Genomic DNA, 15762 nt, shown 5'->3' with positions numbered 1-15762 from the left:
TCTCTAAAAAAACAAACAAAAAAAAGGAGAAAATGACTGAAAGACAGAGCAAGCGATGTGCGTTCCTTGTCTACGCTCTATGGCTGAGAGGGACACACATCAGTTTTGCTTTGTATGTTTGGGGGAAGAGCATGCTGCTCTCGCGTTGTCAGGCTAGGTCAAGGTTGCACTGTTCGTCAGTATTAACGAATACTAGGTCTCATGGCGTCTGTGTCCACAGTGACTCCTTTGGGCCTTCTGCACATGAGACCGTTTCAGTTGTGGCTCAAAGCCAGGGGATTTCATCCAAGGGCCAATCCCCTAAGCTGATAAGGGTTACGCGCCGCGTGCTACGGACCCTTTTGAGAGAAACTCACTTGTCATAAGAGGTGTCCCATCAGGTGGGAGGTGAAGGTCATTCCCTGGTCCGTGATGATTTCTTCTAGAAAACTGAATCTGGAATACAGCCGCACCAATTCACTAATTCTGGACATAGTGATGGTACATAGTGGAAATGCCTCAGAATACCTAGTAGCATAGTTGCATTTCACAAGAGTTTACCTTTATCCCCTACTGCTCTTTTCTAGGGGCCAATAATGTACATTGCTATCCTCTCAAAATGAGTGTTGATGAATGACAGAGAATGTAGAGGGACTCTGTTGGACCTATGAACAATACTTGCTATCTGACACACAGGTCAGGATGAACAGTAGGACAAGACATCAGAATATCTAGATGGCCAGAAATATTGAGCACTGACTGTGATGATCGTCTTTTGGTAAGCCAAGTGATCAGCCTAGGGAATAGTGTGTGCTAAATTAATACTGTGCGACAACAAAATTTAGGCACTACTAAAGGTTTGGTGTGTTTCCCCTTCCCATACAGTATTCTATTTTTGCAACACAGCTCTCCATAATAATCATTCCTTGGTATCCTTCAATCTGTTGAAGGTTTCAGTTTCAGCGATGCACCTGATAGGTCCCAATCCTGAGGTACCAGACTATCATCCACTGGGTCACATGGTCTCACAGTGCCACTGTCAGCATGTCAGCACAGACCATCATACAAGTCTGGCAGAGGTTGTAACCCAGCTTTCGTTTGGGCCTGAGTGAGCACAGTTCAATACTTTTCAAAATTATTCTTGGATTTCTGCAACAAGTCATTTTACACAGGCAAATCCCTCCCAAAACCATATCCACTAGCAGACTATCAACCACCACACTTTCAGGTACACTTGATCATGGATCAACACAGACACTAGAAACTTCTGTCACAGAATAAACCTTGTGATTCTTGTGCACACACCCAACAATGCAGAGTCATTTATGTCATTGTTCATTACATGGCTGTTCTCTTCCCTTGCTACACAACACACATACATTTTTTACTTGTGTTCTGGAAAAACTGAGTTTTTTTGTCTATGTAAATGAGGAATTGTCAAACCAAACAAAAGTAAAATATGGAGTGCCACAGGGATCAGTTTTAGGGCCTCTGCTTTTCTCTATGTATATGCTTCCCCTGGGAAATATTATCAGGAATCGTGGAATAAGTTTCCACTGCTATGCCGACAATACACAACTTTATATTTCTTTAAACCTGATGAGATTTCACAATTCTCGAAATTAACAGAGTGTATCAATGAAATAAAAGATTGAATGGCCAGAAATTTCCTTCTACTCAATTGTGACAAAACAGAAGTACTAATTATTTGACCAAAAAACTCTAAAAATAAGCCACTACAATATAATTTGACTCTCGATGGATGTACTGTTACATCATCTTCAACAGCGAAGAATTTAGGTGTTATATTTGATACCAATCTGTCCTTTGAAAATCAAATTACCAATGTTTGTAGAACAGCATTCTTCCACCTAAGAAATAATGCTAAATTAAGGCACATTGCTGATGCCAAAAAAATAATTAATGCGTTCATGACCTCAAGACTAGATTATTGTAATGCATTACTGGGATGATGTCCAGCAAGATCAATAAATAAACTTCAATTGGTTAAAAATGCAGCAGCCAGAGTGCAAACAAGAACCAAGAATTATGATCATATTAGCCCCGTTTTATCATCGTTACATTGGCTACCTGTTAAATTCCGTATTAATTTAGAAATTCTGTTAACAACGTACAAAGCTTTGAATGGTCTAGATCCGCAGTACTTAAGTGACCTTCTATCACGCTATATTCCATCACATTCATTACGATCGCAAAATTCCGGCCTGTTAATAGTTCCTAGAAAATCAAAATCCACAAAAGGAGGTAGATCCTTTACATATTTGGCTCCTAAACTATGGAATAGTCTCCCTAACACTGTTCGAGATGCAGACACACTCCCTCAGTTTAAGTCTAAACTAAAGATTCATAATTATATATAAAATGTAGCCAGGCATACACCTAATTTATCCTGCAACCCACAATTAGGCTGCTTTAGCTGGGTCTGCCAGAACCAGAAACTAGATACATTGATCATGATTTATAACTCAGAATAAATTGAATGGCATCTATGCTTATATTATTTTATTGGTTTCCCTGTCTCAACCTCGGGATTCCTGTGCTGAGGTCACTAGAACCGGCTGGATCCAGCACCATTCCTGCTTTGTGTTGGACTCCACTGCTACGTGTCGCTGAATGATGATGACTAAATGCAGCCGGTGCCAGCCAAACATCACTTCAGTCTATTATGATGGACTTCAGAGGATGAACTGATGCCAACTCCAACCATAAGACATGTGATACTAGATATGCCATTGTCTAAACCTTGGATTTAGGATGGACCACAACGAACTTCACCGAAATTACCGGCCAGGTTGAACTGCATTTCACATCCCTGATCTCTGCCTGCATCACCTCGTCTATTGATGGATGATGATCTTGAAATGGAATGCATAGACTAACAATTGCCAACAAAAGCCTTCATCAGCCAATTAACAAGGACAATTGCATCTATGTGAACTTCTGCAGTTCATCCAGGATGGACTTCAAAGACATTAGTCATTAATCTTACAGTTCAAACAAAATCGATTTTTAAACACTGACCCTTAACACTTACTTAGTTTAATAATTTTAAACCATGACTTTAACTATACATTTAAGTAATATTTACATTATATTCATGATGTTAGCCAGAGGGGAACTGGCCCCCACAGGGAGTCTGGTTTCTCCCAAGGTTATTTTTCTCCATTAATCTACATCTTATGGAGTTTTGTTCTCCTTGCTACAGTCAATTTCAGTTTGCTCACTGGGGTTATTAATACAATTATTATTTAATTACTTATTTTTAAACATGATTAACAATCGTATTTTATCTAATTACACAACGATGATTCATCGACATTATAGCCATTACAGTTTTATTGTCTGTTAATGCCTGATCTTATGTAAAGCTGCTTTGAAACGATGTGTGCTGTGAAAGGCGCTATACAAATAAAATCGACTTGACTTGACTTGATGGTCCTATGTGGATATTTAATCCGGAAACTGGAGCTCACATATGCCCATATGTTTACCAACCCTTCCTCTTCGGCCACTTAGGGCAGTAGTTTAAATTTCGGTAGGTACAGACTGAGTTTTGCTCAAGAACTGTCCACCATCTGTTGCCAAATTTACAGTGAGATCAGTCTGGTGGTAGGGTAAATAATGACATTTTCAGTGATATGATGTGAGAGCTAATGACAATTATTGGGCGAACTTATTTTTATGGAACAAGCTTAAGCAGTCATAAAAAAGCCCAATACAAACATTCAATCAAAACCCGCCTCTTTAACACCTTACATACCCAATAACACACTGCCATGTGTTTGCCAGAAAAAAGTTTTTAAACCATGACAACAGAGCTGTCTAACTTACAGTAACTGACTTTTACACGAACCAGAGCGTATGCTGTGTTCGTCAAAACTGCCATACTGGCACCAGCTCTGCTATAGCAACCACAGTAGGGGTAAAACACAGCAGCAAATAACCATGTGTCTGTGACGTTGTGCTGTGATGGACATTCCTGGATCATGTTTGCCCAACACAAATATTTCATCCATTCATCCACAAGCTGCCTGTTTCAACTATACTCTGCTGGGGCAAAAAATTTTGACTCTTTTAACATAATCTGTGTCCTTTTGGGAGTAAAACTGATATTCGGTTCTTACATTTAAATGGCTAGGTATGCAAACATGTCTACCTTGTATCAAAGTACAGTGCAATTAATCGGTATACTTTCCCAGTAATCTAGTTAAATAACACTAGATTAGATAAATTAAATTGTATAATTTTAATTAAATAAATCCATCCAGCATCGCAGGACTCTAGGCTATGCGGTTTCCCTTTTTAAGTAGGATCTGTGTACAGCTGATGAAGGCCATCTGCCAATTCCTCCATAAACTCTGCCAAGAATGAGTAAAAACATACTATTCTTGTGTCCCCAAGAATTCCTACCACCCCACTGCAATAGCCTAGCAAAGAAAAGCATGCAAATAAATAGGCATCAATCATTAATGGTGGATTTTTTGGCAGTATATTCTTACTTGTATTGCACAAACAGATGAGTTTAAAAGAGCATTCAAGTATGCAAGGACCAATTAATGTTGCAGGTGTTCTTATTTTGATGAGATTCAAGCTGCACAACAGATTCTTGTTAGTAATGTTTAGTCTGTGAATGAATCAGTGTTTTTGAACAGATCTTTTAATTGAACACATCGCTCTTGTTCACTCCAACACACACTTTTCATTCATTAAAGTCTCTGCTTTTTGAAGCCAATTAACTGTGATACTTCTCTTGCCTGTAAAGACTGACTGTAGTGCAAACAAATAGCATTCGAGCATGGGCTGTGAAGGCACATATCAGTGGCTTGCAGTAGCGGATCCTGCCTCAGGTGATATCGGTAGGAGCTTAGGGCAGCAACGCTCTCTGGGGGGGTTGACAGTTTATCTGCTTGGCCGCCCCTGCACAGAATTCGTAAGACCGTGTTTAGAGAAAGGTGCCCCAAATTGTGCCACTCCACCCCTACACACAGTTTTCTTTATTTATTGACTATATAATTGAATTGTTATATAATTTATGTTATGTGTATATATAATGTAAATGTTAATATAATTTGCCATTCAAATATAGAGTATATATTAAGTCAAGTGGTTTTTATTGTCGTTCAACCATATACAGTTATTACAGTACACATTGAAATGAGACAACGTTCCTCCAGGTCAATGATGCTACACAAAACAACATAGGGTAAACACAGAACGACACGAGACTACACAGACTAAATAACATACCTATATAAAGTGCACGTGCAAACATGTGCAAAAAGTACAGGACAGTACAATAAATTACTAAAAATGAACAGGACAATAGGCACAGTGAGAGACAGTGCAGCGCCGACCATTACACAGTAGTGCAAAAATAATTTCTAAAAATGCCAAATGTAAACATAACATACTATGAGATAGTGTTATATGGACATAGCAGTTATTGAGGTAGCAGCCAGGTGTAAAGTGACAATAATTAAAGTGCAACTCAGGACACGTGTGTGTGTCAGTCCAGTCTCTGAGTATTGAGGAGTCTGATGGCTTGGGGGAAGAATCTGTTACACAGTCTGGCCGTGAGGGCCCGAATGCTTCGGTACCTCTTGCCAGACGGCAGGAGGGTGAAGCGTTTGTGTGAGGGGTGTGTGGGGTCGTCCACAATGCTGGTTGCTTTGCGGATGCAGTGTTTTGTGTAAACGTCTTTGATGGAGGGAAGAGAGACCCCGATGATCTTTCAGCTGTCCTTACTATCCTCTGCAGGACTTTGTGGTCTGAAATTATGCAAGTCCCAAACCAGGCAGTGATGCAGCTGCTCATGATGCTCTCAATAGTCCCTCCATAGAATGTAGTGAGGATGGGGGGTGGGAGATGTGCTTTCCTCAGCCTTCAAAAAGTAGAGACGCTGCTGGGCTTTCTTGGTAATAGAGATGGTGTTGAGGGACCAGGTGAGGTTCTCCGCCAGGTGAACACCAAGGAATTTGGTGCACTTGACGATCTCCACAGAGGAGCCGTTGATGTTCAGCGGAGAGCGGTTACTCTGTGCTCTCCTAAAGTCAACAACCATCTCTTTTGTTTTGTCCACATTCAGAGACAGGTTGTTGGCTCTACACCAGTCCATTAGCCGCTGCACCACCTCTCTATATGCTGACTCGTCATTCTTGCTGATGAGACCCACCATGGTCTCATTAACATTGGCATTGCTGCACAGTCGTGAGTCAGCAGAGTGAACAGCAGTGGACTAAGCACACAGACCTGGGGGGCCCCAGTGCTCAGTGTGGTGGTGGTGGAGATGCTGTTCCCGATCCAGACTGACTGAGGTGTCCCAGTCAAGAAGTCCAGGATCCAGTTGCAGAGGGAGGTGTCCAGGCCCACCAGGTTCAGCTTTCCAATCAGGTGCTGAGGACTGATTGTGTAGAATGCTGAGCTGAAGTCTATGAACAGCATTTGAACGTATGAGTCCTTTTTATCTAGGTGGGTGAGGGCCAGATGGAGGGTGGTGGCGATGGTGTTGTCTGTTGAACGGTTGAGACGATACGCAAACAGCAGTGGGTCTAGTGAGGGGGGCAGCTGGGTCTTAATGTGCCTCATGACGAGCCTCTCGAAGCACTTCATGATGATGGGTGTGAGTGCGACGGGATGGTAGTTGTTGAGGTAGGACACTGAAGACTTCTTTGGCATGGGGACGATGGTAGTGGCCTTGAAGAACGTTGGAACGATGGTGCTGCTCAGAGAGATGTTGAAGATGTCGGTAAGAACATCTGCCAGCTGGTCTGCACATCCTCTGAGCACTCGGCCAGGAAAGTTGTCTGGTCCCAGCCGTGGGTTGACTCTACGTAGAGTATTCCTCACATCAGCCGTGGTAAGACAGAGCACCTGGCCATTGGGAGGAGGGGTGGTGCTTCAAACCTAGCGTCGTTCTGTGCTTCAAACCTAGCGTAGAAGTCATTCAGAGCATCAGGAAGGGAGGCATCTTTGTCACAGGCAACTGATGTTGTCCTGTAGTTGGAGATGTCCTGGATGCCCTGCCACATGTGCTGCGTGTCGCCGCTGTCCTGGAAGTGACTATGGATTCTCTGAGCATGTGCGCGCTTTGCCTCTCTGATGGCCCGGGAGAGTTTGGCCCTCGCTGTTCTTAGGGCAGCCTTGTATATACTACCAGTCAAAAGTTTTGAAACACGTACTCATTTGTTATTATATATATATATATATATATATATATATATATATATATATATATATATATTAGGGCTGTCAATCGCTAAAATCATTTAATCAAATTAATTACATGGTGTCCCGATTAATTAATCGTGATTAATCGCATTTAAACTCATATACAAATATTTGCTGAATAAGCCCCTCATATAACAATAATTAAATAAATATTGAATATACATATTTATATCAATATATAATTATACATAGATATCTTTAAATATATATAAAAAATAAATACAAATAATAATAATATTATATACACTCACCTAAAGGATTATTAGGAACACCATACTAATACTGTGTTTGACCCCCTTTCGCCTTCAGAACTGCCTTAGTTCTACGTGGCATTGATTCAACAAGGTGCTGAAAGCATTCTTTAGAAACGTTGGCCCATATTGAGAGGATAGCATCTTGCAGTTGATGGAGATTTGTGGGATGCACATCCAGGGCACGAAGCTCCCGTTCCACCACATCCCAAAGATGCTCTATTGGGTTGAGATCTGGTGACTGTGGGGGCCATTTTAGTACAGTGAACTCATTGTCATGTTCAAGAAACCAATTTGAAATGATTCGAGCTTTGTGACATGGTGCATTATCCTGCTGGAAGTAGCCATCAGAGGATGGGTACATGGTGGCCATAAAGGGATGGACATGGTCAGAAACAATGCTCAGGTAGGCCGTGGCATTTAAACGATGCCCAATTGGCACTAAGGGGCCTAAAGTGTGCCAAGAAAACATCCCCACACCATTACACCACCACCACCAGCCTGCACAGTGGTAACAAGGCATGATGGATCCATGTTCTCATTCTGTTTACGCCAAATTCTGACTCTACCATCTGAATGTCTCAACAGAAATCGAGACTCATCAGACCAGGCAACATTTTTCCAGTCTTCAACTGTCCAATTTTGGTGAGCTCTTGCAAATTGTAGCCTCTTTTTCCTATTTGTAGTGGAGATGAGTGGTACCCATGGGGGGGTCTTCTGCTGTTGTAGCCCATCCGCCTCAAGGTTGTGCATGTTGTGGCTTCACAAATGCTTTGCTGCATACCTCGGTTGTAATGAGTGGTTATTTCAGGCAAAGTTGCTCTTCTATCAGCTTGAATCAGTCGGCCCATTCTCCTCTGACCTCTAGCATCAACAAGGCATTTTTGCCCACAGGACTGCCGCATACTGGATGTTTTTCCCTTTTCACACCATTCTTTGTAAACCCTAGTAATGGTTGTGCGTGAAAATCCCAGTAACTGAGCAGATTGTGAAATACTCAGACCGGCCCGTCTGGCACCAACAACCATGCCACGCTCAAAATGGCTTAAATCACCTTTCTTTCCCATTCTGACATTCAGTTTGGAGTTCAGGAGATTGTCTTGACCAGGACCACACCCCTAAATGCATTGAAGCAACTGCCATGTGATTGGTTGATTAGATAATTGTATTAATGAGAAATTCTTTAGGTGAGTGTGTGTATATATATATATATATATATATATATATATATATATATATATATATATATATATATATATATATATATATATATATATATATATATATATATATATATATAATAAAAAATATTCAGATAATTAAAATGCATTACATTCTTGTGGCAGAAGAGATAATCACTGATTATCTCATATTATTGAACATTAGCCAATCATTGGCATACAGTTCACAGTAAGTGAATTTGTCAATCAGTTGGAGATTTATTATGTGGGCCTGTTTAAGGACCTGTCAATTTACACCTGTGTCAGACATTTTTTTTTTTTTTATTAATTTGTTTACATATTTCAATATACTTTACAGATTTCTTGTTACTCAAATTGGAAATTGTTCTTAGGTATTGCTGAACCTCTGAATTAAAAATTAAAACTAATGGTTTATAACCACCATACATACATTTATGAATACTAAACTTTGTCAACAAAAGCAGAAAATTAATCAAATAATATTCCTTATGAAGAGACATGTCATAGCTAAATAAAACAGAATAAAACATTTTCAAAACAAAGTTGAAAGCTGGGAATGATATGCTCTCTAACAATCTTGCAGAAATCAGACCAAAAACAAGTCGAGTAGGGACAACTCCAAAATAAATGGAAAACTTTTTTCTGCCTGCAGACCACAAAATGTACAGAATATCACAATTAAATCTCTTTACAAGAAAATAATTAGTAGTACTTATAAATAAGTTTGAAGGAAATTAATTAAATTTTATTTGTGATTAAATATTTAAGGGGTAATTTTCAAATTTTGCACCATCTCAATCCAGCCCCATCCTGCGTCAGACATGCTTGTGTAGTGTCTCGGGTGCGTTGCCTCATACACATAAAATGTTTAGGTCACTGTGTCAAGTTAAATATAGTTTAATATTCAATCTTTAAACACATCTTGAGATCCCTTAGTTCGCATTTGCGCTCCTTCAAGTGTTTTGAACGCAATAACGTAATGCATGTTTGTGTTGTTCTGCTGCTGAAGTGTTCACACAGCTGAAATTTCACTAACTGCCCTCTGGAGTAAACAGGTGGTACTACAAGCTTGCATTTCTCAGGAATCTTCCCTGTGGTCCGGGGGCATTGCGATTAATTGTGTAAATTTTTTTAATGCGTTATTTTTTGTAAAATTAATCGTACTGAATTAACATGTTAAATCGACAGCCCTAATATATATAGGGGGCTATATATAAATAAGGACAAATCATTTTAAGGCATGATTTTCATTTATGTTTTTTAATGGACTCTTAGATGTTTGAGACCTTACAGACATTGCAGCATAATTTATTGTAAAGATGATTTGAAAAGATCAGTAGGCCTATTGTTTAAACCCCTACTCAAACAAAATTACTTGACTTGACTGCAAAGCCTGATGCCCAAGATGAGGAGAATAAAAAGGCATGAAAGGAAAAAAATAAAAAGAAAAGGGGTGACCTTTGTTAATATAACGTCAGGTGAATATTTAAAGTCAGGTAAATTAATGGAGGCTGGCAGCTGGAGAGAAGTTCGCACATGACATTAAATAAGCCCTAGTATCTGCCAAGACCAAGACACATTCACACACAGGTCTTGCACATTCCTTCTACCATGAGCACACTGCCATTTAAGGATCCAATTCACCCTGAGTAGAGAACACACAAGAAACTCTCTCTCACACACACACACACACACACACACACACTCTCACACTCTCTCTCTCTCTCTCTCTCTCTCTCTCTAACATGCACACAGCTCAGTGTTTCACAATAAAAGCATGAAAAAAACTTTATATATACAGTATGGGCTTTATATAGTAAATACAAGAATCAGATGAACAGTACACACTCATTTGCTTACACAAACAAAGCTCAGTCCAGCACGCATGCACACGCATGTACATGATCAAATGTGTTCTTTAAATTATGGCTCCTACACACTACACGACTTTCAAAGACATTGTATCGTGGTACCGTTCATATTACAAAACTGTCTGTCTTGTCATGGAAGTCGTAGCATTTTCAAATTACATGAGGAATCCACGACAGGTGTGAACACATTACAAGACATTTCACTATTAACAAATCCCCGACGACTCTGCCTGGACACAAAATTACGTTTCACGACAGAGCACACGCGAGAAGTGATACGAGATATGAAAACAAATGCATGATCATATGTTATGCATATCAGAATATGATGTGTATGTTTTTAATCATATATTTTATTGGTTACAATATGAAAATGTACCTCCTGAAAAATCTACCTATTTGCTTACCTGACTGGCCAAGAGAATTGGCAACTTCTCTCCAATTCTTCTCTTTCTCCACCCGGTTGTGGTACAGTTCAGAGGAAACATCAAATAGGCACTGGTGCTCCTGCCAATGTTCCACTAATTTTCCCCCCATTTCTTCGGTCCAATGACACTGTCACGATCCCTTGTCATCTGCACTGTGTTTCATGTTTCGATCCCTTGTTGTCTCCCCCGGGTTTTCCATTTCACCCTTCACCGATCACGTTCCATGTCACGTTTTCCCTGTTGTCCGCCCCGAGTCTCACTGTCCTTGTGTAAACTACACTTGCCATCTTTCCCGGCCCTTCTCTGCGTTATTGTCCGCACCTGTCTGTTGTTTTGTCATTACCGTGTCTCTTTATTTAAACCCCGCTGCTTCCCCTTCCCTTTGTCGTTCGTTGGCGTTTCATGTCGATTCCTATGTTCTCTCGTGGTTCTCTCTCTGTTCCCCTTGTTCGTTCGAGGTTACCCCCTGCCTTTCGTGGATGTTCGTTGTCTATGCCCCTAATTCCTTCCCTTCGTTTATGTTCTTCCTGCCATGTGTTCTTTTGTGTTTTAGTTTAGTTTTTCCCAGCGTGGACTTTTCTTTGTGTTTATTTGTTTATGATTTATAAATAAAGCCGCGTTTGGATCCAAATCACTCATCTGCCTTCTCCTGCTTCCCACAGCCGTGACAGAGACTTTCTTGATACTGCAGCCATGCTAGTTGATGTTCTGTTGCAGGTACATCAGGACTCCTCCCATTGAAACTTCCCGTGCCCCGTTTCTTGCTCTTCCATTGGCTGTAGGTCAACGCTGTTGTTGTATTCAGTCAAAACATATTTCACACTGCACGATTTGGAGTCACAGACAGGTACAGATATTTTACATTCTAGATATCTTGCTGACATCAGCGATGCATAAGCGATTCTCTCAAATCACTTCATTAAAAGTTCATACATTGCGATCATTGCTCACGGGAGCGAGCTCTGATTTTCCCACGATTTCAGGCTTTTGTTGGCGATCTCCACAAAACTGTTGGCGAGTGAAAATCGAGCTTAAAATCATGTAGTGTAAACTTGGCATAACCTGTTAGGTTAGGAAGAGCAGACATATCCGACGAGCATATATGGCCGCAGATTCCCCAATTGAGTGACAGCAAACCAATGCGCGAAGTGCTTCACCTGTGCCGTTATTCTATCGGGGTTTTATCAGGAGATGCAAGTTATTTAAAAAAATATTTATTTAGCCCGTTTCGTGGATCACACAGGCATTGTGGTGAGAGAAGAGAGATGCACTGAAATATCTGTTTGATTTTTTGATGGCGGCATGGATGTCGCTATTTTCAGACAGCTGCTGGATCTACACATGATGGTTTTGCAGTTCAACCAAGCGTTTCATGTTAAGAAATGCTTTTGAGTTCACTGGCTCTGTTTGGACTTTCTCCCTTCTTGCTGTACAGTGCAAACTGAAAATCCAGTTCACTGCCCTGTTGGTACAGTGCTGGAATTTTTGCAAGAGCATTTCAGGGCCAGGGTTGCCCTATAGCGGCAGAACATGTGCCTATCAATTGAGTCTCTGTCAGTAGACATTCTCTTGTCTCTCGCTTTATGCATGGGGTACACAAGCTTAGAACTTTTTGTCCCATCTGCATTCCTTTATGGGATTTATCTGTTGTTTGAGAGGTGCTCTTGGGCACTCCATTCAAGCCCTTGACAACAGTTATTGATAAGTCTTTTTGACTCTCAAGATGGCACTGCTAGTGGCATTGGCATTGTTTAGGGTGTTCTTATCTGCATACATTTGTTAGATTTTATAATCTGGGCAAGGGATTAACTCTTGCTTCCCAGGTTCTCTCTATTGGAACAGGAGTAAATTCATAATTCCTTTTTTAGTCAGACACTTTAGCTTGCTTGTTCCCCAGCATCACTTGTAGTCCCCACATGCTTCACGGGGACTATATGTCAGCTGATATATGCTTGCCACATGAGCTTAGACAATTGGCAGCTGCTGTTCACATGCCGTGAACGTATTAGTTCCCATAGCAATCATATGCAGCTAGAGTTCTCCAAAACAGAACGTCTGATTTACATATACAAAATCTTGCTTCCATGAGGGGAACGAGATGCTGCGTAGCTGGCCATACACTCTAGCAGCTGCATAGGCTTATACCTTCTGCTTAAAATCTGACTCGATGGTGCGAAAGCAAACACCTTTATGGAGCCTGTGACGTAGCTCACTAGGGGGCGATTGGCATGATTGTATAAAGGATTCAGACCACGTGACACTCAGACAGTGTCCCATAGCAATCATATGCAGCTCCAGTTCTCCGAAAGGGAACCTGAAAGTGCATAATAGTGACTGTAAAAAATCACTATTAGGTGTGGGAGTGGCATATTTCGATTTCTGATATAGGACTGGCTTTATTGGTCATTGGGCTAGTTTTAATTGGCCATTGGGCTGTTTTTGTAGGGTTAGGGTGATTGTATATGGGCTTCAAACCACCTGACACTCGGACAGTGTCCCATAGTGATCATACGCAGCATATCATTAACCTCAGGTAACCAAGTTTACATACGTAACCGAGACATTTTCATGCCTATAGAGCACGCAAATGCAAAGCTCAATAAGAATAAACACTCATTTGAGATTTTGTTTTGTTGATAAATAGGCCTATATAAATCTAACATACACTTTCAAAACATTCATACAATGAGCTATGAAGTTGATAATCAATGATAAATGCTTATATAGATATCATATGATTTAAAAAAAAACTTTTTGCATTTATCTGCAAAAACAATTCTACCCATAATCTACCAATCTGTTACCATGGTAATAATAATGGCTGCAGTTCCAAATTACATCGAGCCATCATTGTGTCTCCCTGCCAGATGAAAAATCTCAGTCCCTACATTCAAATATTTAATCAAGTGTAAATCATGCTAGAAAATGCACTATATGTGTAGCAAAGTGGAGAAAATTCATGTAATTTAACTCTAGTCATAAATTGGACGTGGCCCATATAAGAGTTTTATATTTTACGCCTGCTGTGTTACACATGTGTGCTGGTAAGAATGTGAGAGCATACGTTGTGCAAGAGAGCTCCCAGTTATGTTCATTGTTTAAGAATTCTTTGGGATGCATATGGATTGCGGAGTGTGGAATTTGACCACGTTTTAACTGGCCTCTACTGAATTTCATTGCATCATATATCTTTACACTTTTCTTTATACTTTCATTGTGCTGAAATTTACTGAATCATTTTTGCTCTCATTTGGGTCTTTTTGAGTCACATTTACAAATTGTCAGAAAACTCCTGGATTGTAATCCAATAAAAAAAAATCTAATTAGCACAATGGCACAGTTTGCGTATTCTCCGGATTCACAAACACTTTGCACACCCCAGATTTGTTTGTTAAACGTGTTTATATTAGTAAATAGTGAATTTCAAACATTCATCAATATGGCAGTTCACAATTCATTCACGTTCATTCACAATTATCGTAATCCACACCCATTAAAACGCCCAATAAGGAAGCCATTAGATGCAATCGTAAATGTGAACAGGGATATGTAGGACAGTAATGGAAGGGTTTTAAAATTATGTGCATTTAAATCCCAAAGTTTTATTTAGCAAACACGCAAACACTTTTCTCACAAAGAAAGTGAGGGACTTAATGTCATCACATGTTCTGGATGCCTCTAAATGTTCTTTTGTGAATCAAATAGTCCAGAAAGTCAAAAAAATATATGTACATATATAATTTGTTGATTTGAACTACTAACTTTTAGTTCATACTGGCAGGAGGACATCCACTATCATTAAACATTTCTGGTTCTGTTGAGCACATTGCTCCAGCATCATTGGTGAAACATCCCAGGTAAATCATTATGTAACAGTGATATACTTCCCTTGCAACTGGAAGAATCTTCAGAGAAATGAATGTAATGCTTGAAAATGGTCTTTCACCGAAATGCTGTGAGGTTCTAAAGATTTGCAAACTAAACGACAGTGTGCAGGGCTTTTTCTATTTTTTCCCATTGTATTGTTAACGCATCTGCCATGTTTTTGTTTGTTTGTTTGGTTTTAAAGCATTAACATTGACCATACGTTATCAACTGATTCGCAGATTGTCAATGCCTATACTGAATTAATGAAACCTTAATTAAAGAGCTCATATCGAAACTGTCCAACAAGTCACATTAGAGGGCATAATTTTTATTTTTGGAGAAAATGTCTAGCATGCTAGAAAAATGATATAATATTTAAGAAGCAGAGTTGGGAATAAACTATATAATTTGAATAAATAAATGTAAACCATTAAAGCTGCATTTTCAATTAAGTAAATGGTTTGAAAAGAAAACAACAAACAGCTTTTTTATGCTTTTTTTAAGGTAAATTTTCCTCATTCAATATTTCGGGGTTTTTTAATTACTTATTTATTTGTATTGGCATAAAATGGCAAAAATATGAATCTGAAAAATTAACTTTCATGAATCTGAAAAACATAAGAAGATTTACGAAAAGAAAGATTTACACCAAAAAATTTCTGCACCAGTTTCATGAGTGAGCCCAAATATCCATAGAAATAGTCTTCCATAATATTTATTAAGAAACCAAAAAAGGGCACAGTGCAAGAATAAATTGTCAACAGTGTCAAAAACCATTTTGTTCTGGTACTTTTTTGGCCTCTTAATAAATAGCCTGAATGATTCTATGGACTTTGTCTAAAGATGTTTCTTTATTAAGTTAAAACATAGAAACCCTCCTCTTCCCCAGCACCACTTGTCTAGATGTGCTTCACGG

At 39.6% G+C, this 15762-nt stretch overlaps 1 protein-coding gene across 3 annotated transcripts in view; it reads right to left on the bottom strand.

The window, feature by feature from the left end:
- Positions 1 to 15762, bottom strand: part of rgs3a (regulator of G protein signaling 3a) — a 146692-nt gene that overhangs the window by 83676 nt on the left and 47254 nt on the right. The gene's annotated exons all lie outside the window — the stretch shown is intronic.

This window comes from Xyrauchen texanus, chromosome 4 (genome assembly GCF_025860055.1).
Source record: "Xyrauchen texanus isolate HMW12.3.18 chromosome 4, RBS_HiC_50CHRs, whole genome shotgun sequence".
NCBI classification, from domain to species: domain Eukaryota; kingdom Metazoa; phylum Chordata; class Actinopteri; order Cypriniformes; family Catostomidae; genus Xyrauchen; species Xyrauchen texanus.
The sequence above is the reverse complement of the archived record's forward strand: the minus strand, read 5'-3'. Positions and strand labels throughout refer to the sequence as shown.